The sequence below is a fragment of the Argiope bruennichi genome, chromosome 11 (genome assembly GCF_947563725.1).
Source record: "Argiope bruennichi chromosome 11, qqArgBrue1.1, whole genome shotgun sequence".
In the NCBI taxonomy this organism is placed as follows: domain Eukaryota; kingdom Metazoa; phylum Arthropoda; class Arachnida; order Araneae; family Araneidae; genus Argiope; species Argiope bruennichi.
This window is the reverse complement of record NC_079161.1, coordinates 64804732-64830244: the sequence shown is the minus strand read 5'-3', so window position 1 is coordinate 64830244 and position 25513 is coordinate 64804732.

The window sequence follows — 25513 nt, the reverse complement described above, 5'->3', positions numbered from 1 at the left end:
TTTTAAGAATTCTTATATATTTTAAACTCTTTTTAAACCTAAAGGATTGATTAGTGAAATTGGTTTAAAAAAACAGCTCATGTTAATATTTTATACAGAATTTGTTCCTTTTCATGAAACTAAACTATTCATCTGCCTCAATTCTCTAATATAATACTTTTTTAAAAAACGGATTGGGAAATGTGATTGCATGAGATTATTTGAATTATAAAGAATGGGTATATGCATTTCTTGAGCTAGAATTGAGTATAGGGCTGGATTAGAGAATATTGCTTCTAAGGAGAGAAACAAGGTGGTAGCAGCATCATATTAAGTTTCAATGGCGCTGTGTATATAGTCTAGAATTTGATGCATTTTCTGTTTATCATGTTGCAGAATTACTTGTACGCCAATATCTTTTGATGGCAGCAGTGGTTAAATAAATTACTACCTCACAAGCAATCAGGATCTAGATACAAAACTGAAAGTTTTATTAGAGTTTAATTAAATAATGGAGTCGTTTTTTATCATTTATTCACAATTATCTAAATACAGATTTAGAATTACCACAATAATTCTAAATCTGTACTGTTTTCATGAAACTTCCTTGGTGAATCAAGGTTCTCTTTTGAGCCATAGTTATGCAATCCTAGGTAAATTGTAACATACAACCCCGCTTCATGCTCTTGCATCTATAACCTGCTGCTCATTTAACCAGTGTAATGAGCATAAAGTGGGAGAGACATCGAAAGACGCTCCTGTGCTATCCATCGCTGTGACTATCACCCAAATAGTTCGATGTTTGACATTTATTGATTACAAATTTGTAAGCATAATTTAATATTGGATTAAAAAAACATGGACATAGAGCTGGTTATGATTCAAACGGAAAATGGCATTTTCTTATCAAGCAAACTATCAAAGAGAAACTGAGAACTTACGTTTGTCTACATAAACAGACTTACACTTAGTTTGTGATTACGAAATTCAGGAAAAAAGAATTAAATTAAAATTATTGACAAAAAAAGGCTTTTAGAAATGAGTATTGAAATAAAAAAAAAAATAAAAAGATACAATTGCAAATAAGTACTACCTACAAACACGAAATAAAAGTGTACCTACAAACACGAAAATAATAGAAAAGAGAAATAAATGTGTATATAACCACTCTTGGAAAGAATGTTCTTTCATTCTGAGCAGATTTTGATTTTCTTCGAGATAATGAATCATTTTCAGAATTTTATTCCTGGATCCTTGGAAAAAGGCGACACTACGAAATCAAACTTGTTCTAGTTCAGATGTTGGCTTGGTCATGTGGAAGGATGATGTCCGGTTAAATTTTGTTGAGTAGTGGATCGGAGTGACATCAAGATTTTCGTTAGGGCAGAATGCATTTGGAATCAGATCGTAAACCAAAGGATGTTGAATAGTGAACTTGGTTTTTATATTAGGTAATTCTGATATAGGAAATATTTAAACAGAATCTGTTCTTTTCATGAAACTTCGTTGAATGCTTCTCATGTGTACCCAATGAATTGAGCCTCACTACTAAAAATAACTAATAATAATTAAGGAACTTTTCCGGTTTCTTTTCGCAGATAAAGGTGTAATCACAGTTTCTTAACATTATTATAATTATTAGATCTTTTAAAAACTTGTTAATCTGAGGAGGTTGATTAGTGAATGTGGTTGAATATCCGTTCACTATAATAGAAGTAATAATATATTTTAAATCTCTACTGTTTTCATGAAATATCCTTGGTGAATCACGGTTGTCTTTTGAGCCGCAGTTTTGCACTCCAACGTAATTTGTAACACACAACACCGCTTCATGTCTTGCATCTACAACCTACTGCTCATTTAACCAGTGTAATGAGCATAAAGTGGGAGAGACATCGAAAGACGCTCTTGTGCTATCCATCGCTGTGACTATCACACAAATATTTCGATGTTTGACATTTATTGATTACAATTTGGTAAGCGAAATTTAATTTTGGATAAAAAAAACGAGAGCATTGAGGTGGTTGAAATTCAAATGGGAAATCGCATTTTCTTTTCAAGCAAACTACCAAGGAGAAACTGAAAACTTATGCTAGTCTACATAAACAGACTTACAGTTTGTTTTTGATTACAAAATTCAGGGAAAAAAATAAAATCAAAATTATTGACAAAAAAAGGCTGTTAGAAATGAGTACAGAAATTAAAATAAAAACAGAAAAAAATGAAATAGATGCAATTGCAAATAAGTGCTACCTACAAACACGAAAATAATACAAAAGAAATATATATGTGTATAAAACTACTCTTGGAAAGAATGTTCTTTAATTCTGAACAGATTTTAATTTTCTTCGAGATGACGAATCATTCTCTCAGTTGTAATCATAGATCCTTGGAAAGAGGCGACACTACGAAATCTAACTTGTTCTAGTTCAGATGTTGGCTTGGTCATGTGGAAAGATGAAGTCTGGTTACATTCTGAAGTGCACTGGATCGGAGTGACATCAAATCAGGATTTCCGTTAGGGGCAGAATGCAATCCGCTTGAAACGGCGAAGATATGAGAGGAATGGCACATGGAATGTAAAGAAAGGAATATCTTCTCTTTTCCGGTTACTTGGTTGTAGTGTATTAGTGCAATTATAGTTCAGGTCACGAATCTGTGACCACCTCTCTATGTCACTTTATTATGTCGGCTTAAATTGTATTCTCATTACCTTTAGTCCAGTAGCTGCGGATGGGGATTGGGCACTTTCATTGAATTTCATGTCGTTATGTAAGTCATAGGAAAATTTCAATTAGATGGACTCTACACCCTCTAAGACCATATAGTAACAACTTCCTCAGTTAATAATCTGGAAACGACAGTCTTGTTAATGAGATGTCTCACGCACAGCCACCTGTTCTTATTATCTTAATTCTTTCCTTTCTTCCGTAAACTAAATTTGAAGTAAAACTTGTCATATGGCTGCTAACTTTCGATTCTAGATATACAAGAGCCAATTTTTGGAAACTTTAATGCATCGGAAATCCAGCATCATAATTAAAGAAGCTCCAAGTGCTGAAGCTAAAATGATGTTAACTGTGTGGCGAAATCAGATAAAAAAAGAGTAAAATGCAAAATTTTTATTGAAAGAAAGAAAGATAATTTTCTAACTATTCAGCTCATTATCACTGTGCGTTGCGTACCAGCATGTGCCTTTCTTTGTGTTTTCCTGAAAACAAAAAGAGAAATATATAATGAGAAAATGCGGGATAAAAATAAGGAATAAATAATTTATTATTATTATCCAATTGAATTACATATCTCTCGAATTATTTGTCAAAATCTGAAGAATTTCTTTTTTTATTGCCCTTAGCAATAAATTCAGGACATTCGTAATTCAAACACTCGAAAGTAATTTTCACTTTTCAATAACATGAAAAATTAATCAAAAATGTGGTATAAAATAAAATGAAAGCTTAGAGAAAAATCGCTTCTTTTCACAATGCCGATACACATGTGGAGTAGACATATCTCTTAGGTTTAGTTTCCACTTGTACGCTGTCTTGGTTGTCAACTAATATTGTGATATGTTGTAGGGGGAGGGTAGTGGCATATTCTATGGCTTGCTGAAGAGCTAGAAGTTCAGCTTGAAATACTGTATTAAAATTCCGCATTTTTGTTGAATATTTGCACATAATATTGTGGTTTTTGTGACTTGTAACAGCTTAATAATAATTTCACTGAAAAGATTGGATTGGATGCTTGTAGTCTGAGCAGTTGTTATTGTGATTATGCAACACCGACTTGAACAAGTAACAAACTAACATTTTAGAAAATTCTTGGAAATGATTGAATTGGAATCTCTTACTCTGAACAGTTTTTATTGTCAGTTCATATACAAATCTGGAAGTCCAACGATGTATCAAGGTGCAAGCAGTCGCCTCGGCATTTATTTCGATTAGAAGAAGATTGCCTAATCTTGCAAACCAAACTGTGTTGATTAGTGATCTTGGTTTTATATTAGATCTTTCTAATACTAGAATAATTTGTAAAGAATCCGTTCCTTTTCACGAAACTCTAAACTCGTCTCTAATGACAAAGATAGATATTTCATAAACTTTCAGCATGAGGGGTTTCAAAACTGAATTTAGTTGAAATGTTGTTCATTTTATGTGATAATAATATATTGTGAAACTGTTTTCTTTCATGAAACTTTCATTTACTTGTGAGTATGGATACACCTGTTCATGAAGATAATAACGATCACTTGTTCGCATTTTTTAAGCTATACTAGAATATGAAGGGTTTAGCTACAGCATATTCTGTTTGAATGAAGACTTGTAATCAGTTTACAAATCGGTGCATTTCCCTTCGTAATTTTGCAGAGAAACTTCACAAAAATGAATGTTTGATGGCAGCAGTAGTCTCATTGAAATAGAGTCTCAAGAATGTCAATATTAGAGACATTTCTGGTCGTACATTCACAAGTATAACAAAATTTAAATTTCTTTTTTTATATAATAGTTTCCATTCTCAAATGCAGGAGTTCTGCCATTTCTCTTATGTTTAGAAATAGATGTAGCCATTAAATTAAGCCTCATTTCCAACAAAATATTAATGATTCTTGATCCGGTTTCTCGGCGCAGATTAAAGTGCAATTAAAAACTTATTGTTGGTCGCAATCGGATATAGAGAGGAATCGGTTACATTTCGCCGAATATATATTTTTCAAATCAGAATTCTTCTGATTTGGAAACATGTGAATATAAAAACGACCACGTGATATTTAGGAATCTTTCTTTAAAGAGCCTTGAACCATTTTTATTTATATGTCATCTATATAAGTAAACCTTTCTATAAAAACTTGCATTAAAACCAATTTTAATATGAACTCTGTGTTTCTCTGTAATCGTTCATTCGTCTGAATTGGACCATATCTGTCTTTCAAACCTTCTGCTCCTGAATCTCAGAGCGATGTTTTACATATTTAGAAATTAATCGCCTTTTGTTGCTCATCTTTATTCAAGTTTCTCAAGAAAGAATTGTAAATATATTCGATTCACCTTTTTTTTCAAATTCTTTTTAAAACATATTTACATTTTCAAACTTTTTAGAGAAATACTTTAACAACATGGTATCCTTACTTTGATGCGCATTAACCTGGATATTATTCTTTAAGGCAGCATGAAAAAAATTGATATATAATTAATCCCAACATTTACTTTTTCAGTCATTTAGCGCAAGACACAATTGATGTCGTTCACCGCTATTTTTTTCGGAATTGTCTTGGTTATCTCTTGCATTATGTTTGTGAAAATACCTGTCCTCCCGGAATTATATTTATTTTCCTCAAATTTAAAACATGAAAAAAAAAAGAGATGCTGAAGACCTTATACCATATTCTGGTCACCAGACGGTCAAGCTAATATGGTTCAGAAATGGACATCAAAAATCGATTTTGGCACTATGGTGAGTTTAGTTGTATTAAAAAGTACAGTTTTCTATGTATCAAAATTAGACCAATAATTAAAATTTATGCTCTGAAGAATTTTTTAAAATTTCTGTTTCACGACGGATTTTAAATCCTCAATATAGTTATATTTATTATCCTTGCAAATTAAAGCATAAAAATTGTGTTAATTATATGCATAAATTGAAGAGATAAAAAACAGATTTTTCTCTCAGAAGCATTTAAATTTCTTAGATTCAAGTGCAAATATCTCTTTAACATTATCTTATTCCATCTTTAGTATAGAAGTTTTTATACATATATATACAATTACATTTATACAAAAAATTCGACTCCAACTCCTGGCATCAATTAAGCTTCAATATTACTAAAGACATTTTGCAAAAATTGTTCCTGTCAAAAATGTGTAACACTTGCAACAAAAATAAAATCCTCGGAAAGAATAACAGATTCTGATACAGAAGAATCTATGAACAGTTTTCATGAAACTGCTGTACCACCTAAACCAAAACGGAAATAAAAGTCAAAATCACAAACTTCACTGAGGTTAAATCAAACGCGGCCTTTCAGGAAACGATATTCCGACTAAATAAAAAAAATCGACCTTGAAGAATTATGTCGCATTGGGACTAGCGACGTAGGGTGTTGCCCACAAGGACTTGACGTCCATATTTGGTGGCATAACCAATAACCCCTATATTAAATTGCACCCTTCTGAGGATGAATCTGAACTTGATATGAGTTGCGAAGATCAAGCAACTCCAGTAAATGTTTCTACTCCTCTTCCTCCTACGTCACTTGGTTACAAGATCTTGACAACCTCGTGGATCAGCTTCCTTAAACATTTTTTTTTACCAGGCGACTTAAACGGACATAGCACTTTGTGGGGTTTGGATAGTACAAATTCTCGTGGGCAACATATAGAACAGTTTATTTCTAATAACTTTCTCTGTTTGCTCAATAATGATGAGAAGACGTTCTTCCACGAACCCAACATAGCTTCCATAGTCTAGATCTGGCCATATGTACACCTGAACTGCTCTATTCCTCACTCTAACAGTTAGCGATAATTTTTATGGCAGTAATCACTTCCTAGTTATTGTCCCCCATGCTGATGACGACGGTGCGACTCCTTGTCCACCAAGGTTCTTATTCAAGCGAGCAGACTGGGATTCATTCACACAATTGGCAGATATCACACAGACTATGGTCAGTACTTCTGACATCACGGAAGCAATACAACATGTCATTAACTCCATAATTAACGCCGCAAATGCCATTATCCCGAAGACTTCCCCACGTCTAAGAAAATTTCGTAGACCGTGGTGGAACGAAGCTTGTCGCGACAGTCATAAGAAGCAAAAACGACTTTGGAATTTTTTTCGAAGGTACCCGACAACAGCAAATCTTGTTGCTTTTAAGCGTGTTTGTTCTTCGGATATGCCGTAGTAGTCAGAGGGAATCTTGGATTAAATTTATATCATCCATCACATCCTCGACTTCCAGAAAAAATTTGTGGATAAAAATAAACGCTGCTAATGGGATATATAGTGAAACCTCCATTCTTGTTTTAAATACAGGAAATGAGATGCATTTCTCCACATTAGACGTAGCCAATATTCTTGGTCATGCGTTCTCTCAAGTTTCTGCAATAGATTCTTACAGTCGGAAACTTCTGGCAAAAAAGAATCGCGCGCAACGTTTGCCTTTACGCTTTAATGAACGAAGTACTTTCCCATATAATTGTGAATTTAGAATGTTTGAACTGGATTCAACCTTGTCTCAAACCCAGGATACAAGTGCTGGGCCAGGTGGGATCACATGTAATATGCTCCGTCATTTGAACGCAACTTCTCTTTCGAATCTGTTACTATTATATAACAGAATATGGATTCAACAGAAGTACCCTTCAGAATGGAGTGAAGCTATAGTGATCCCAATATTAAAGCCTGATAAGGTTGCATCCAACCCTCTGAACTTCCGACCAATTGCTCTGACGAATTGTCTGTGCAAAACCTTTGAAAGAATGGTCCATGCACGTCTCATATACGAATTGGAGAAAAGAGAATGCATCTCCCCGTTGAAGAGTGGTTTCCAAAGAGGTCGGTCTTCCTTTGACACCTTACTATTGGAAACACAGATCCGTAACGCATTTGTCAAGAGAAACCGCCTAGTCTCCATATTCTTCGATATTGAGAAGGCCTATGACCGTGCTTGGTGCTTTGGCATACTTTCTACACTTTTTAACTTTTGCTTTAGGGGAAACCTGCCAATATTGTTATAGAATTTTTTATTAGAGCGGACTTTTAGAGTTCGTGTTGCTAACGTTTATTCAACTCATTTTAATCAAGCTGAGGGAGTTCCACAAGGAAATGTTCTTAGTGTCACACTTTTTAAAGTTCATCTCAGTCAAGTTTTATCTGTTTTACTTTCTTCTCTACATGCTAGTCTTTACGTTGACAATCTACAAATCTCCTGTCACGTAAGTAGTATGAACGAGAGTAACAACCTTCCGTAAACAAATTGGTAGCGTGGTACGATAATAACTGGCACACTATCTCACTGGAGAAGAGCCGATGCGTTCAATTCTGCAGGAAAAGAAACATTCACCGATTCGAATATTCATATTCGGAATATTGCAATTAGAATTCCAGTGGTTAGTAATATACGGTTTTTGGGACTGGTTCTTGATCGGAAGCTCACCTTCCTTCCGCACATCTTATATTTGCGGGAAAAGTGGGAGAAATTATTGAATATATATTAAAAATGCTGTCTAAAACCTCTTGGGGTGCCGATTGAACCTCCCTACTCCGTATTTGTCAAGCACTCATCCTCTCCCGCATTGATTACGGCTATATTGTGTATGGTTCTGCACGTCCTACAGCTTTGCGGCGATTGGATACCACACACCACACTGCTCTAAGAATATGTTCCGGAGCGTTTCGCACTTCTCCGGTAGAAAGCCTTTATGTCATTTGCCATCAACTCCCTCTTCATTATGGGCGTCAGAATTTATCTATTTTATATGATTACCGTACAATATCTATTTTATATTATTACCGTACAATATCTATTTTATATTATTACCGTACAAAGTCAGTTTATAATTATCCCCATTTGTCATATGTATCTTCCAGTTGGTTTTCGTAGACTATATGATGTACGTCCCTTTCACATCCTTCCATTCAGTGAGAGAATCAAAATAATACTACGCGATTCGGATCTTAACGATGTTCATGTTAAAGTTCATGACTCTTTTAGCTTCCCACCTTGGGATACCCCTCAATTCTCGTTTTCAAATCCCTTCACTGGAACCGATAAATCATCCACTGCTCCGATAATTTTCCAGCAGCTCTTTCTGCATCATCGCTATCAGTATTCTTCTTTTATACCAATTTTCACAGATGGCTCAAGATCAGATGGACATGCTGGTTGAACCTTCAAGTTCAAAATAAGCTACTTTCTATCAAACCTATCATTGGTTTTTGGTCTGTTCTACCTATACATGAGATGGATGTCATAGTATAGTCACCGTATAGGACACACTCGTCTCTCTCACAGGCATCTAATTCTAGACGAAAAAGCAGCAACGTATCCCACTTGTCGACTGGATTTTACAGTATATCACATTTTGGTCCAATGCCCTGCTTTTAATTCTCATCTTATTCGTTTCTTCCATTCACTGTCTTTTACTTCAGCAGATTTAGTGGGTAAGAATTACCACCAGAATATTTTTAAAAGCTATTCAGCTTTATATTCACATATAGATTATTTTATTTTTGTTAATTTTTAATACCTTTCATCATTGTTTCTCGCATTCTCCTGTTTTTGAATTATTTTATTTTTTATGAGCTAAAATTTCAAAACTTTCTATCTCCCCTTTGGAATCATCATATTTTATGCGTTTTTATCTTATGCTGCTTGCTTTTATTTTTTTAAATCATATGTTCTTATTATTCAACCATTTGCTTGGCGCAGCATGGCCATATTTGGCCCTTGCGCCAATAAATATAACGCAAACGTAAAAAAACGTCACAAAAAAATTTAAATCTTGGAGACATTTGGAGTCATACATTGACAATTAGAAAAGATTTAAATTTCTTTGGGTTTTTTTTTTACTGCTTCCACGTTTTCAAAATTGTTAAATGCTGTTATTCTGCCTTTACTCTCATGTCTGGAAATTGCAATAGCCAATGAATTGAGATTCATTTCTGACAAATAATTAATGGCTCTTAAGGAAATTTGCCGGATTCTCGGCGCAGATGAAGGTATGATTCTAGTTTCTAAAAATTATGACAATTAATAGAGGTTTAAAAACTTGTCAATCCGGGAAGTTGATTAGTGAATGTAGTTGATTATTCGTTCATATTAATAAAAGCAGTAATATATTCGAAATCTGTACCTTTTCATGAAACTTCCTTGTTGGATCAAGGCTCTGTTTCTATCCGCATTTATGCAACTCTGCGTATCTTGTAACAGCGTAACATTTCAGCAAATGATTGAATTGGAAGCTCGTACTCTGAACAGTCGTTATTGTCATTGGACATTCAAATTTGGAAGTCCAACGATGCATCAAGGTGCGAACAGTTGTCTCCGATATTGTGCATGGTGTTGGAATAACCTCTGGATATCTAATAAATCTATCAATGCTGTTAATATAAAATTAATTTCCATTAGAAGTAGGTTCTCTAATCTTGTAAACCGAGAGGGGTGATTAGTGAACTTAGTTTTATACTAGATTATTCTAGTAAAAGAATAAATTATACAAAATCTGTTCCTTTTCATGAAACTTCATCAATAATTTCAATAGTATCGGTCAATCTTCTAAGGGTGAATACCACTTACTAGTATTATAAAAAAATCTTTAAAAAGGAACGTTGTAAATTTTTTCTTTCGTACTCCGTTATTCTTCCCACTGTGCCAGTGGGAAGAAGTATTAACATACAAAATATAAACATTGGAGTTAAAATTATCCTTCCGATCGCCACTTATTCGCGGAAATGTTCTTGATGTTCTAGTCTTATAGAACATGGACGTTGTCACACCCATCTGTCTTTACAGATTTAGAAGAATTTTCATCCTGACATTTAGAAGAATGATCATTTGGAACAAAATCCATTACAAAAGAAGAAATGTTTCTAAAGCAGTATAGGAGTATCGTTCCATAAATATACATTTAAATAACCTATCGTATTTCGTAACCTATCGTACCGTAAATATGAGTTAAATAACCTATTCGCATCCTAATAATCCTGAATAAATAAGCTCTTCAGAAGAATGCTGGTCTAGGTGTCTGCGGTGGGTTCCGTTACATTCCTTGCTCGTGGTAAACAAACAAGAGACGCATGTTTTAGTGTTTGTGGTATTGTTTATTTCTTTATACCAACTCGGATAAACTGACTTTCCTTCTTTGTTTCACAAAAGAAATCGAGTTCTTCCTCGAAATATTCTTTTTAAATCGTGCAATTTTCAATGAAATTATAGTTAAAGAAATAAAGCAAGAGCGAAACACTCATATTCTCAGTATCTAGGAATGATAACCTACATTTCATAAAGCTGTTTGTGATCTCAAAGTAATAAAAAAAATCAAAGGCCTTGGAATTTATACGTACTTTATTATAATAATTATTTTTCTTTCAAAACGCAGGTCGCCATATGTTCTTGAACATACTTAAGAGAAAGTCTATTGGCTGAAATAGAATTACAATGTGCAGTCGTTTTCTGCTAATACAAAAATCTTTTCTGTATTTGCGTTAAAACATATTTATTTGGTCCTATAAGTGCTTCCTATATAAATGGTAACATTACATGTGTAAATGTGTTCTTCATTCAGGTATTTTCAATAATTTTCATATATGTTAAAGAAAATAAATCTAAATAAATGAGTGCTTTATGATGAGAAATTATACTCAACGTCATAATTATAGGTATATAGTTATATATAGGATAATATGACGTTATCATAAAGTAACAAAAATTTTCAATCATTTCATGATTTGGTAATTTGGAAAGGTCCATTATCGTTGCAGAGTGCTTAACGTCCTAAAATCTACATAAATATAAGAACGTCACTATAATGCAGGCGAGGGTTTCTTCAATTAGTCATATTTATTGTTGTTTCAGTGACATTATTTACTGTTATTTCAGTGACATGCACACCTGGCACAGAAAACATTTTAAGTGTGTGTTCGATGCTTTTCCATTACAATTTCAACAAGTATGTCAGGAAATATGAGCGTCTTAAAATATGGAGAAATAATGCTGTCTTTCGTTTGATCCTTTGCCGTTTTTTCGAATGTTTAAATATTTCTTGATGGAGTTTTATATTGCATGAGTATAAGAATTTTCCATGGTTATAACAAAGATAATGCTTCAGAAATCACTGTGATTTCGACCTTTCGTTTGATCCTTTGACGTTATGTCTGGTTATGTCTGGATGAAGATGTACAACCGTTTTACATATCAGTCGTAAGGATGATGCAGATTTTGAAAATTGATATTATTCTAGAACCTTTGAGTACATTCATTATAGCCTACTGGAACTTATTCGTTTGTTACACTTTTCAAGAATAATCATTTAAACCGTAGAATTGTGTCCTTAAACATCAAATGCACACGAAATTATCATTTGTTTTAAAACAAGATAAGATTCACTTTAGAAAATTGATTATAGTATAAATTTTGAATAAAATTCCAGAATAATGCTCAAGCTTTGAAAAAATTCGATGGACTGTAAGATATCTTTTCTTATTATGGCAAAGGCACTGATTATCCGTTTATCGAATTTTTCTATTCCAAACAATATAAAACATATTCCTTGAATATTTAAATGAGGATCGAGATATAGTATAATATTGAAATCTCTATTTTCAGAATATAATTTATTGTCTGAACTGCTAGCTAGCTCTGAAAAGTTCGAAATGATCTTTTTCCATTTAAAAAAAATTAATATTGATTTTTCATCATTTCGTTTCAGCCTAAACCAAATTTTTCTCTTTTCTTTCTTTTTTTTTATTTCCTTGGGAGTAACCACACATGTATTCAATGTTTGTGGCTATTAGTTCTAGAAAAGAATACCACAAGCTAGAAAAAATATTCAATTTGAATTAGTTAAACATACATACTTTTGGGGTAGAGAGAAATATACATTTATTTTTTCCATCAATACATAAAAATCCATTTGAATAACTGTTCAGCTATCTTTTTTTGTATGTTTTTTCAGATATCTTTTTGCGCCTGCATTTCCGTTCTCTCTCAAAAAACCCAAAATTCATTGAATATATTGAAAATGAATAAATGTACACTGACAAAAAGTAAAAACATATAAAGGCATTTGTGAAAGATAAACGAAATTTGTGAGATGTTTTAGCAATTTTGAAGAAATAATTACAACAATGAAATCGTTTCAAATTTCGAACTGTGAGAAAAAGAAAGATTCTTGTAACGCCACTACGAAAGTGATAGCTTGGATTTAAACTTTATTAGTGATATTCATATTCCAGTTTCTCCGCTGTAAACAATTTTGAGAAAGATACGAAGTGCTTGTCTGCATCTTATTGAGTCTGATATAGGTCGTATAATGAAGCCACAAGTGAATGGAAATTATTCACTCGATTTTATCTTCATTACTTTAAACTTTTTTTGTTGATGGCTAGTAATAAATATGATGACATTTGTGAATTGTATGAAATAAAAATGACGATACTTAAGCATTATCTAAAATAAAATGTTACCAATCTTATTTCACAGGTCTTTGAGATTTCGTACTGGAATTCAAATAACGATTTCTGAATACCATTGTCTTTATTAGAATTGATAGGTAATTTAAAATCTTGTAAACCTAGAGAGTTGATTAGTGAATTTGTTTGTAAAACAGTTCATATGAATATAAGAATAACTTATACAGAATCTGTTCCTAATCATGAAACTTGTTGAACTTTTCCAACTGCAGATTTAAACAGAACCCTGTACATTTTTTTTTGTTTCATGCTCTGCTTTCTAATTTTCCTACTGTGTCAGTAGGTAAAAGTTTTAACAAACAAAATATACAAATTCTGGCTGCAATCAATATTCCAAACACGCAGAAATTTTCTTGTTGTCCTAGTGTCCTTATGGGACATGGACGTCGCCACAGCCATACACCTTTGCAGTTTTAACAGAATCTTCCTCCTGACCTTTAGTAGAAGGAGAATTTGATAGAATATCCATTACAAAAGGAGATTCTTTTCTCCACTGCTATAGCAGTATTGTAGCATAATTATATATTTAAATACTAATACATAATTTAAATGCACATAATTATACATTAGTTCTCTCAAAGATTTCGCATCCTATTTTTACTGAATAAACAGGCACGGGAGAAATGCGTTGGCCTTGGTGTCTGGTGTGTGTTTAGCAACATCCAGTGGTCAGTGACAAACAAACAAAAACGAAATGCTAGTTTGATATTTATGTTGTTATACCTTTTCTTGTACCAACGTCAGCGAATTCATTTTCATTCTAAATTAGTTTCACAAAGAAATAAAGTTCTCCCTCGAAATATCTTTCAATTTTTGCTTTTTTTAATTATACATAATTATAAGTGGAAAATATAAAAAAGCAAAATTATATTCATGTAGCTAAGCCGTTAAAAAAGTTTTAAAGAAGGTAAAAAAAAATTGAAAATTTTAATATCCTTTTGGAATAATAATCAGCATCTGCATGAAGCTGTGTCTGATCTCAAAATAAAAAAAATGCGAAGGCCTTCGAAGTCAACTATATATCTCATTATCATAATTATTTCCCGTTCAATGCACAAGTCGCCGCATGTTCTTGAATAAACATAAGAGAAGGTGTATTAGCTGAAATAGAATAGGGAAAATACACTTTTTTACTTTTTTCCATTTGCGACAACATATATTATGTACATTTTTCTATATAAACTTCGTATATAAATGGTAATAATACATGTGTAAATGTGTTCTCTATTCATGTATCCTGTTTGCTAATAAAATAGGAAATTCTTTCATGATTATATTTTAAAAGCCAACATAATTAATAACATATATGATAATACGATGATACCATCAAACAATATAAACGTTTTATCACGATTAAATTTTATGAGGTTTTGGCATCTGATATTAATATTATTCTTTTAATCATTATAGATTATTTGAAGAAAAAAATTATTTCCAATAAAAATCACGGAAACATTTTTACTAAGAAAAATTACCGTAGAATCTTTTTAAATATGTGTATAGTGAATGCCTTCTGTTACCTGAGTAAACAGATAAGATGAATTCAAGAAAATATTCCTTTATGCTGCTCCGAAACCTAAGGCTTCAAAACATAAGTAAAATTATAATAGATCGAACAGAAAAAATTGGTGTCTCTCACTACGCAGACGACAATGATTCGAAGGTTTCAACATCTACTAAAACACAGAAAGAAATTCAGCCACATGTCGAAAACAGTATTCCTGTGTCTAGTTGAATGAAATTTATTTCGGAGACTGGACTAAACTCAAATAAGCTTGAAACGAATAGTGGACGTATCCAATCACATCCATTAAAATTAAACAAAGAAGAAATCAGCATATTCTAATAATGTAAATAGAACCCCATCATCTCGCAAATCTACTTAACAATACGAGGAAAAATAATACGCAGTTATGGATGGCGTTGAAATCGCCTCTGGACATCTAATAAATCCATCAATGATGTTAATATAAAATTAATTTCTATTAGAAGGAGGTTGTTTAATCTCGTAAATTGAAGGCTGTTGATTAGTGAACTTGGCTTTTATATTAGATCATTCTTATATCAGAATAATTTTACAGAATCTGTACCTTTTCATGAAACATGTGCTGTTTTATCCATTTATCCCGTTTCCGGCGAATAAATTGAGCCTCATTTCTAACAAATAATTAATGATAATTAAGGAACTATGCCGAAGTCTCGGTGCAGATGAAGGTATCATTAAGTTTCTTGACATTATTATTAATAATAAATGTTTTAAAAACTTGTCAATCTTAGAAGGTTGATTAGTGAATGTGGTTTAATATACGTTCATATTAATAAAAGTAGTAATATATTCAAAATCTGTACTTTTTTCATGAAACTTCCTTGGGGGAATCAAGGCTCTCTTTTGTGCCGTAGTTATGCAATCCTACGTAATTTGAAACACAGCACTTTGCTTCATGCTCTTGCATCTATAACCTATTGATCATATAACCAGTATAAGAACTATCGATAAACGCTCCTCTGCTATCCATCGCTGTGACTATCACCCAAATAGTTCGATGTCTGACATTTATTGATTATAATTTGTCAAGAAAGTTTAGTAATGGATAAAAAGAGCCGAGAGCAATGAACTGGTTGTAATTCAAATGGGAAATGGCATTTTCTAACTAAGTAAACTATCAAAGAGATACTGAAAACTTACGTTTGTCTACATAAACAGATTTGCAGTTTGTTTGCGTTTACAAAATTCAGGAAAAATAAAATTATTCACAAAAAAACTGATAGAAATGAGTACATGAAATTAAAAAAAACATTAGAAATAAGTAAAATGCAATTACAAGTATGTGCTAAGCAGCAAACTCGAAAATAATAGGAAATAAATATATATTTGGGATCAGATTGAAACGGCTAAGATATGAGAGGAATGGCACATGGAATGTAAAGAAAGGAATATCTTTCCTTTTCCGGTTACTTGGTTGTAGAAAAATTTTGGAGAGAATACTGGATTTTGAACGCCCCGTATCTCCGTCTTCCCAATTCTTTTGTCACTCATCCATTATTTTCTGCTTGAAGAATGATTTTAGGTAGGAGTTTGGTACCTTATTTTGGCATTGTTCCATGTTTCATTCCGCGTCTTCCATGTTTCATTCCGGCTTCTTCATTTCCCTCACATCCAACCTGGGCTTTAATCCAGGAATCTTTATTTTCTCTGTTTTGGATTGTTTTTACAGATGGACTTCGTAATTGGATTTCGGTTTTGGGGTTCACTTGTACATTGGCTTGATAATAAAATGGCTAGCAATAAAATATTTGCTATTACTTTGCATATTTTCCTTTATGTGATGAAAATATTCACGCTCTTTCTTTATAATAATGACCAAGAAGATAAGTTGCTTTATTCGATTAAGGGCAAGAGAGACAGATTTGACTGTGCTGCGTTAAGCATATGATTTAGACGGGAGCTGATGATGGGAAAAAACACGACAAAAAAATCTTTTAAAATATTTTTTTAAATTAAAATTTAAGAAAATCTAAGCATAAAAAACTACGTTTAAACAACCATACGCAGAATGTGAAATGAAATTAAAGATTCTGGAAAATCAGCATTCATGAAATAATTGACAACACGATGATATGAGTAATAAAACCTTTGCATGAAAAATCATTTAAATTGAAAATATATAATATTCAGATATAATATATTATTGAGAGAAAATATTCAGATTTGGCTTTTTTGCTCTAATTACAGTTTTTTACCCTTATTATAATGAATAGATATTTTAAAAACTTGTCAATCTGAGGAGGTTGATTAGTGAATGTGGTTGAATATTCGTTCATATAAATAAAAGTAATAATATATTCTAAATCTGTACCTTTTCATGAAACTCTGGTATCGTCATCTTCTAACAATTTTTGCTGTAGTTATGTAACCCTACGTAAGTTGTAACAGCCTAACATGTCAGGAAATTTCCTGAAATAATTGGACTAGAAGCTAGCACTCTGAGCAGTTGTTATGGTCATTGGGCATTCAGATCTGGAAGTCCATCGATGCTTGATAATTGGGCATTCAAATCTAAAAGTCTTAACGATTAAAACGTAACGGTAACGTAAACGTTTGACGGAAGAACTAACCATTGAGTTGCTGTCTCAAGAAGTCTAGCCTAAACTTGAAATAATTATGTGTGCTTTAAATAAATTTTGAAGTCCTTTCTGTGCTGTACACTATTTTGAAAAAAAGACGTTATCTTTGTCCAGTCTCGAAGAGATCGTATAATTAAAGTACAAGTCGATAGAATTTTTTCAGTCTATTTTGTATTCATTTCTTTGAATTTTTTTTTTTTTTTTTTTTGTTGATGCCTAGTGACACTGATGACGACAAAAATAATTGTTCTTATGGCGACACTTGTGATTTGCGAAAAATGAAAATTAATCACTTATGCGTTTTTTAAAATAAAATTTTATCAACTTCGCTTTACAGATGTCAGGAATCCAAATGATATTTTCCGAATGCTGTTTATTAGAATCTTTATTTATTCTTTATTTAATCTTCATTAGAGTTCTTAGATATTTTAAAACCTTCTAAATCGCGAGGCTTGATAAGTGAACTTCAATGAATAACAGTTCATGTTAATATAAGAATAAATTATACAGAAACTGTTCCTTTTCATGAAACTCTGCAGACAATATTTCTGCTTTTGTGAAGGCTGCACTTCTCTGCTGTGCTTTTATTCCTGGCCTCACATATATTAAATTGTTGTCTGGCATCTAGCCTACATATGGAGCAGTTTTGTGTACTTTTATGAAATACTGAAGTCCTTTTGTGACGATTTATTCTGAATTATCTGATAGGATTATTTTTTGATTTATTTAGTATTATTTTTGCTGTCTTGACATCTCTCTACTGTAGGATGTCTGCTTTTTTTTCTCAGGGTTAGAAACTGTGTTGATATATGTAATTATAATATATTCTGAATCTGATCATTTTTATGAAGCTTCTTCATCTACAGATTTGTTTCATACCGTTTATAATGATGCAGGCTTCCCTGTTTCGTAACGCAGACGGAAGTGTCATTAAATATTGGTTGCAGTTACGAATGGAGTGCAGACTCGAATCGCGTACATTTTTCCGAATATATATTTTATAAGCAGCAACGTTCTGATTCAATATCATTTATTTAAAAGTGATGTCATTTTATAGAATTTTTTTTTCTTTCAATGAGTCTTGTTGCATATATTGTCAGGAAAACAAGCTTTGATATGCGGTCGCCACCATTTCTCTTTAATCGTTTTTGAGAAAGTGTCATTCCATGTGTGTCTTTCAAATGTGCTGTTTTCAGAATCTCATTTTTCAAATGTTTCGAAATAAATTGCTTTCTATTTTCGAAATGTCGCTATGCACTCAGAAGAATATTATAAATTTGTTCGGGCCACTGTGTTTTTCTCAGCGCCATTTTTTTAAAAATTATTACATTTTTGGATGTTTCAGTGTAATGCTTTAATAAAATGCCAACTTTATACCATTCAGATTTAAGTGTTTTATCGAATATGAGTGAAATGACATATTTTTCAGAGAAGTCTTTAGAAGTAAACAGAGAAGTGAATCCAGCACTTGCTTATTTCCTTCATCAGTTATTACAGTAATATATTTTCCGTGGTTTATCCAGATCCAAAATTGTTTAGTAATTTGGAAAGATCCTTCTCAAAATCAGTGCTGAATATTTTAAAATCTACATAAATACAAGAAAGTCACCGTAATGCGGTTGAGGATTTCTTGAATTAGTCATATTTACTGTTATTTCAGTGACATGCACACCTGGCACAGAAAGCATTTTAAGTGTGTGTTCGAAGTTTTTCTACTGAAATTTCAACAAGAATGGCAGGAATTGAAAGCTTTTTAAAATGTGCTTAAAGAATGCTGTCTTTCGTTTGATCCTTTGGCGTTTATCCACATGATTAAATATTTCATCATTATAGTTTTATATTGAATGAATGTAAATTTTTTCCGTAGATATAAAAAATTCATGCTTCAAAAACCTCTGTGTGTTCGGGTTTTGAAGTTATGTCAGGATGAAGATGTACGACCGTTTTACGTGTCAGTCGTAAGGATGATGTAGATTTTGAAAACTGATATTATTCTTGTTTCTTTGTGCACATTCCTTATTGCTTACTGGAACTTATTCGTTTGTAATACTTTTCAAGAATATTCATTTATACCGTGGGGTTGTTTCATTAAATATCAAATGCACACGAAATTATCATTTGTTTTATAACAAGATAAGATTCACTTTCGAGAATTTATTATAATATAAATTTTGAACAAAATTCCAGAATAATGCTCAAGCATTGACAATACTGGATGGATTGTAAGAGATCTTTTCTTATTATGGCAAATGCACTGGATTGTCCGTTTTTCGAGTTTTTCTATTCCAAACAATCTAAGACACATTTCTTCAATTTTTGAATCAGAATCGAGATTCAGTATAAAATTGAAATCTCTATTGTCAGAATAACAGTTATTCTCTGAACTGCTAGCAAGGTCTGAAAATTTCAAAATGAATCCTTTTCCAATTTTTAAATTTAATATTGATTTTTACATCAGTTCCGTTTCAGCCTAAGCCAAAATTCGCTCTTTTTTTTCTTTTATTTCCTCGGGAGTAATTAAACATTTATGCAATGTTTGTAGCTATTTGATCTAGAAAATAATACCACAAGTATGAAAAAAATATTTGCTTTAAATTAGTTTAACAACCATACTTCTGCCGTACAGAAAAACATACATTTATTTGTTACATCATTACATGAAAACCCATTTGAATAACTTTTCAGATATCTTTTTTTGTGTAATCTCCGCTTCCAGTTCTGTTCGCTTTTGAAAAACAGAAATACGTTGAATATATTAAAAATGTGTAAATGCACATTCACAAAAAATAAAAACACACAAAGGCTTTTGTGAAAGATAAACGAAATTTGTGACATGAGTTAGCAATTTTGAAGAAATAATTACAACAATGACGTCGTTTCAAATTTCCAACTATGGAAAAAAGAATGGTTCTTATAACGCAACTACGAAAATGCTAGTTTAGATTTAAACTTAATGAATGATATTCATATTCAAGTTTCTGTGCTGTAATCTATTTATAGAAAGAGTCGGAAGTCCTTGTCTGTAGCTAATTCAGTTTGAATGTGGTTGTATAATTAGTGTAGAAGTCCATGTAATTTATATACTCAATTTTATATTCATTTCTTGAATCTTTTTTTGTTGTTGGCTTATAATAATTATGAATCATCTAATTGACTGATGAGTGAAATTTGATTAAAACACAGCTCATGTCAATATATGAATAATTTGTATAAAATTTGCACCCTTTCATGAAACTAGACTTTTCATCTGCCTCAGTCCACTTATACAATACTTTCTTAAAAAACTGATGGGGCAATATGATTGCATGTGATTATTTGAAGTATTAGGAATGGATATATGCATTATTTGAGCTAGAATTGAGTATAGGACTGGATTAGAGAATATTGCTTCTAAGGAGAGAAACAAGGTGATAGAAGCATCATATTAAGTTTCAAGCAGCATCATATTAAGTATATAGGCTAGAATTTGAGGCATTTTCGCCTTCTCATGTTGCAGAAATACTTGTACAGCAGGAGCTTTTCATGGCAGCAGTGGTAAAAAGAAATTGCTACCTCAAAAGCAGTCAGGATCTAGCTATCTTTATTGTAGTTTAATTAAATAGTGGAATCGTTTGTGGTGATTTATTCACAATTATCTGAGAGGTCAAATTTTTAGTTTATTTTGTACTAGCCGCCTTTGGCGACAAACCGGTTCGCCAGTATTACCGCTGGCTACAATTTTCAATTAAGCATTTTAAGTAACTGGTCTCTTAATAGATTCTCAAACAAAAGAATTTTAATCTTCGAATTTTGATAGTCATACCAAACTTATACTGTTGTTTATATCGTTTCGTTCAATTTACTATATATATTTTCCTAATTTGTTGTCATTTCCGGTGAAACTTCAACTTTAATTTAAAGTGGAAATGATGAAATTGCAATTAATATAAAGATATTTTTTTAATAAAACCAAGCGTTTTATTTTATTTATCATCTTTATTGTTATTTATTTATTATTATTATTATCGAATATGAGTATTGCAAACAGAATCTCTCGGTTTTTAAGTCTTATGTGAACTACAAAATATTTTTCATAATTCATGTAATATCTCAAACAATAATTAAACAAAAATTTCTCAGATTCAGTATAAAATTCAGTTTTTAATTTTGCTTTCAAAAGGATTGAAATGACATCAATAACAATATTTTGTTCCGGCCTATAAATATATTTCAAAAATTATGAAGTCTAAATTTAATGCAGTAAGGTATCATATTCTGAGAAATATTCTGGACACACCAAATTTTAAATAAATGAATGAATGTTTCAATTTCCACGATCAACTAAGACTTATTTATAAAGTTTTGAATGTTAAAAATTTAGAAAAACTCAACATTTTCATAATCTTAGGCCAATTAATCTTGAGAAACCTGCGCGCTGATTGGCGTATTTCTTTGAAACGATCGATGAAAAATCTAAAGTTATCCTTTTTTTATTGAATAGTGATATATACATTTTCATAAATTTTTCATAAATCAGTCAGTTTAAGTGATTGATTTAGTTGATTGGAAATTAACTCTTTTTATTTAAAATATTAGTGCTTCAACAACATTTTGTTATTCGTGATTTCCACAGCAGAAGCTTTATGTAAAATCCAAAATTCGCTATTTATTAGAGCATTTATTGAATCAAGTTACATAAAATGTAATCATTTTCCATTTAGACCATTTTAGCAGATCTGTGGTGACGCTTTATAAGCCAGATAACAGCTACGAGACATGAGAAATTTCTTTTGTCTAGTGGTCTTGTTACTCGGCTACGAACCCAAAGGTTGCGAGTTCGATCCTCGCTTATCGCCAGCAGCAACATTGGTGACCCGATGACGTGATACGCAAACTTCATACAACTGTAGTGGCGCCCTCTACCAGAAATAAATGAAGCTGATAAATAATCAGCCAATAAATAAATGAAGCTGATAAATAATCAGCCAATAAAAAATGGAGCTGATAAATAGTCAGCCAATAAAAAAAATTGCAGCTGATAAATAATCAGCCAATAAAAAAAAATGGATAAGGCGCAACAGCCAATATATCACCACTAATAACAGCAAAAACAGGACAAAAAAATCGTTCGTCTCACCTCCGACGAACTGAAGGGGGAGTAATGTGGTGACGCTTTATAAGCCAGATAACAGCTACGAGACATGAGAAATTTCTTTTGTCTAGTGGTCTTGTTACTCGGCTACGAACCCAAAGGTTGCGAGTTCGATCCTCGCTTATCGCCAGCAGCAACAGATCTATGTCTTACTAAAGGTTTACAAATTAACCGTGTGGCCCTGATTTGAATGGATATCATATTAAACAAAACTTGCCTTAAAATAAAACTGATTTATTGGATTAATAATATAGAGAGTGTAAAACATCATAAAATATTTTTTCTTCAATTTATTTTTTAAAAAAAATAATATATCATATTTGTTTCATTTCCTACAGACACGTGCTGAAAATTATATTTTTGCAGATTTCATTTCCAAAAAGATTTAATTTATTTTCAATTGGAGCTTTAATCAATGTGATGGCAACACTTTGAAAAAAGCTAATTTTTTCCCATGAATGCGAAACGTGCTCGTGCAGCTAAAATTTTATTTTTATTTTGTACGAAAAAAATTGTTGAAAAATATAGTTAAAATATTTATTTAAAAATTCATTAAAAATAGAAATTTAATTTTAAGGTTAAAACATTGATATCATTTAAAAGATAAATTTTTAATCTTTAACTTCATGTAAATATCTTTTTTGTGCGGTAATATTTTCGGAAGTTAAAGCAGAAACACGCCAAAATTTCGCTTAATTTTTAAATAAATAAAATTCTAATTAAAAGTTCGAAAAAATAACCCCCAGGTGCACATTCCCGGCCTCCAAGGTATACACGTGCCAAATTTGGTAGCTGTAGTTTGAATGGTCTAGCCTGTAGAGCGCCAACACACACACACACATACACAACCACACACATTGAGCTATATTATAAGTATAGATTATTGTTTGCTGTCTTGAGAATTCTCTATTGCGGAATGTATGCTTCTTTTTCTCAGGATTAGAAATTGTCTTAACATATGTAATAATACATATATTCAGAATCTGTTCATTTTTATGAAACTCCTTTTTGCTCTTTGTCGGTTTCTGCAGCTGTTCCTGCTTCATGACGCTCATGAAGGTGTAATTAAATAATGTTTGTCGTTAGGAATTTTAATGCAGACACGAATCGGTTACAATTGGCGAAATATATTTTATAAACCACATCTTTCTGATTCAGAAGCTTGTAAATCTAAAAAATATTTTATGAGGGAAAGTAGTTAATCTTTAAAGCAATCTTGACATCTTGAATTATGTGGCATGTATAAAAGCGTGCACACTTTCTATAAAAATAAATTTTGATATCATATCGACGTTTCTCTTTAACAGTTCAGGGGGAAGTGTCGGAATATAGTTGTCATCGAAATCTACAATTTTCAGTATCTTAAAGCATTTTCTTTCAATATTTTGAAATTAATTTCTTTGGATTTTAAAGAATTTTGCACTGTACCAGTACGAGAAGAAGAGATCTGGCACGAGTTTGGTATTTGACCAAGCTACGACAAGAATGTGATATAAGTATTTTTAAGCCTGTGATATAGTAATTTATGCCTGCGATATAAGTATTTAAAAATATATTTAGTTTTGTAAAAATGAAAAAATCACAATAAGCAAGAGCCCATGGTAAAAGAACGAGATGTGGAATCTAAAATGAAATGAAAATGTCGGGAACTTCAACTTTAATGAAACATTTGAAAACGCACAGAAATATATACTAAAACATCTGTATCAGAATGCAAGTAAAATGAAAATATCTAATATTCATATAGAGTAGAATATGAAGAGAATAATATTCTGATATAAATGTTGGTACTGATATAAATTCAGAAATAAACATATAATGTTCATTTAAAATGTAATATGAAGAAAATATTATTCAGAGTTCGTTTCAGAAACTGTTTTTTTCATGAAATGGTTACACATGTTCATGAAGATTATAACGATCATTTGTTCGCATTTTTAAAGCTAGACTATTGTATGAAGGGGGTAGCAGCTGCATATTCTGTTTGAATGAAGACTTGTAATTATTTTACAAATCGGTGCGTTTTTCCTTCGTAATTTTCGGAAAAAACTTCACAAAAATTAACGTTTGTTGGCAACAGTAGTGTCAGTAAAGTGCAGTCTCATGAAGTGTCTATATTAGGGTCATTGCTGGTCATACATTCCCAATTATATAAGAGGTTAAATATCTTTTTTTATTTTAGAGTTACCAAGTCTTAAAAATTCTCAAATGCAGGTGTTCTGCCATTTCTCTTATGTTTAGAAATTGATGTAGCCATTAAATTTAGCCTCATTTCCAAAAAAATATTAGTGATTCTTGAGGAACTCATCCGGTTTCTCGGAGCAGATGAAGGTGCAATTAAAAAGTTGTTGTTCGCAAACCGAATATAGAGAGGAATCGGTTACAATTTACCGACCAGGTGATATTGAGTAACATTTCTTCAAAGAGCCTTGGACTATTTTTTTATATTGCCACGTAGATACTTCAGTATAGAACTCAATGACACACACAAGAAGTAAAGCTAAACCAATTTATTAACTGAACTCAGAACACAGCAACTGACAAATCTTCTGCTTTTATAGTAATAGAGAAAATTCCAGAATATTTTTTGGAGACAGTAAGAAAAGTCCAGAACTCTTGTCTGGTAAACTAAAGAAATGTCCAGAATCTTCTGGAACATGAAATAAAGGAAAACATAAAATCAATGAATTTCATATTTACACATACTATGAATCGCATTGTCTCTATCGGAATTCGAACTTAAGGTCTCTTGATTACGATACCAGTCCCATCACCATTCGGCCATGGTGATTCGACTGTCGCTTTTTCAATGCGGCAATATGAGATCTATATAAGTAAACCTTGCTATAATGCCTTGCATTAAAATAAATTTCAATATGACCTCTGTGTTTCTCTATAATCGTTCATTCGTTTGAATTAGACCATCTCTGTCTTTCAAAACTTCTGCTCCTGAATCTCAAAGCAATGTTTTACATATTTAGAAATTAATATGTTATCGTTTTGTTTCTCATCTTTATTCACGTTTCTGAAGAAAGAATTGTAAATAAGTTCGATTCACCGGTTTTTTCAAATTCTTTTTAAAATATA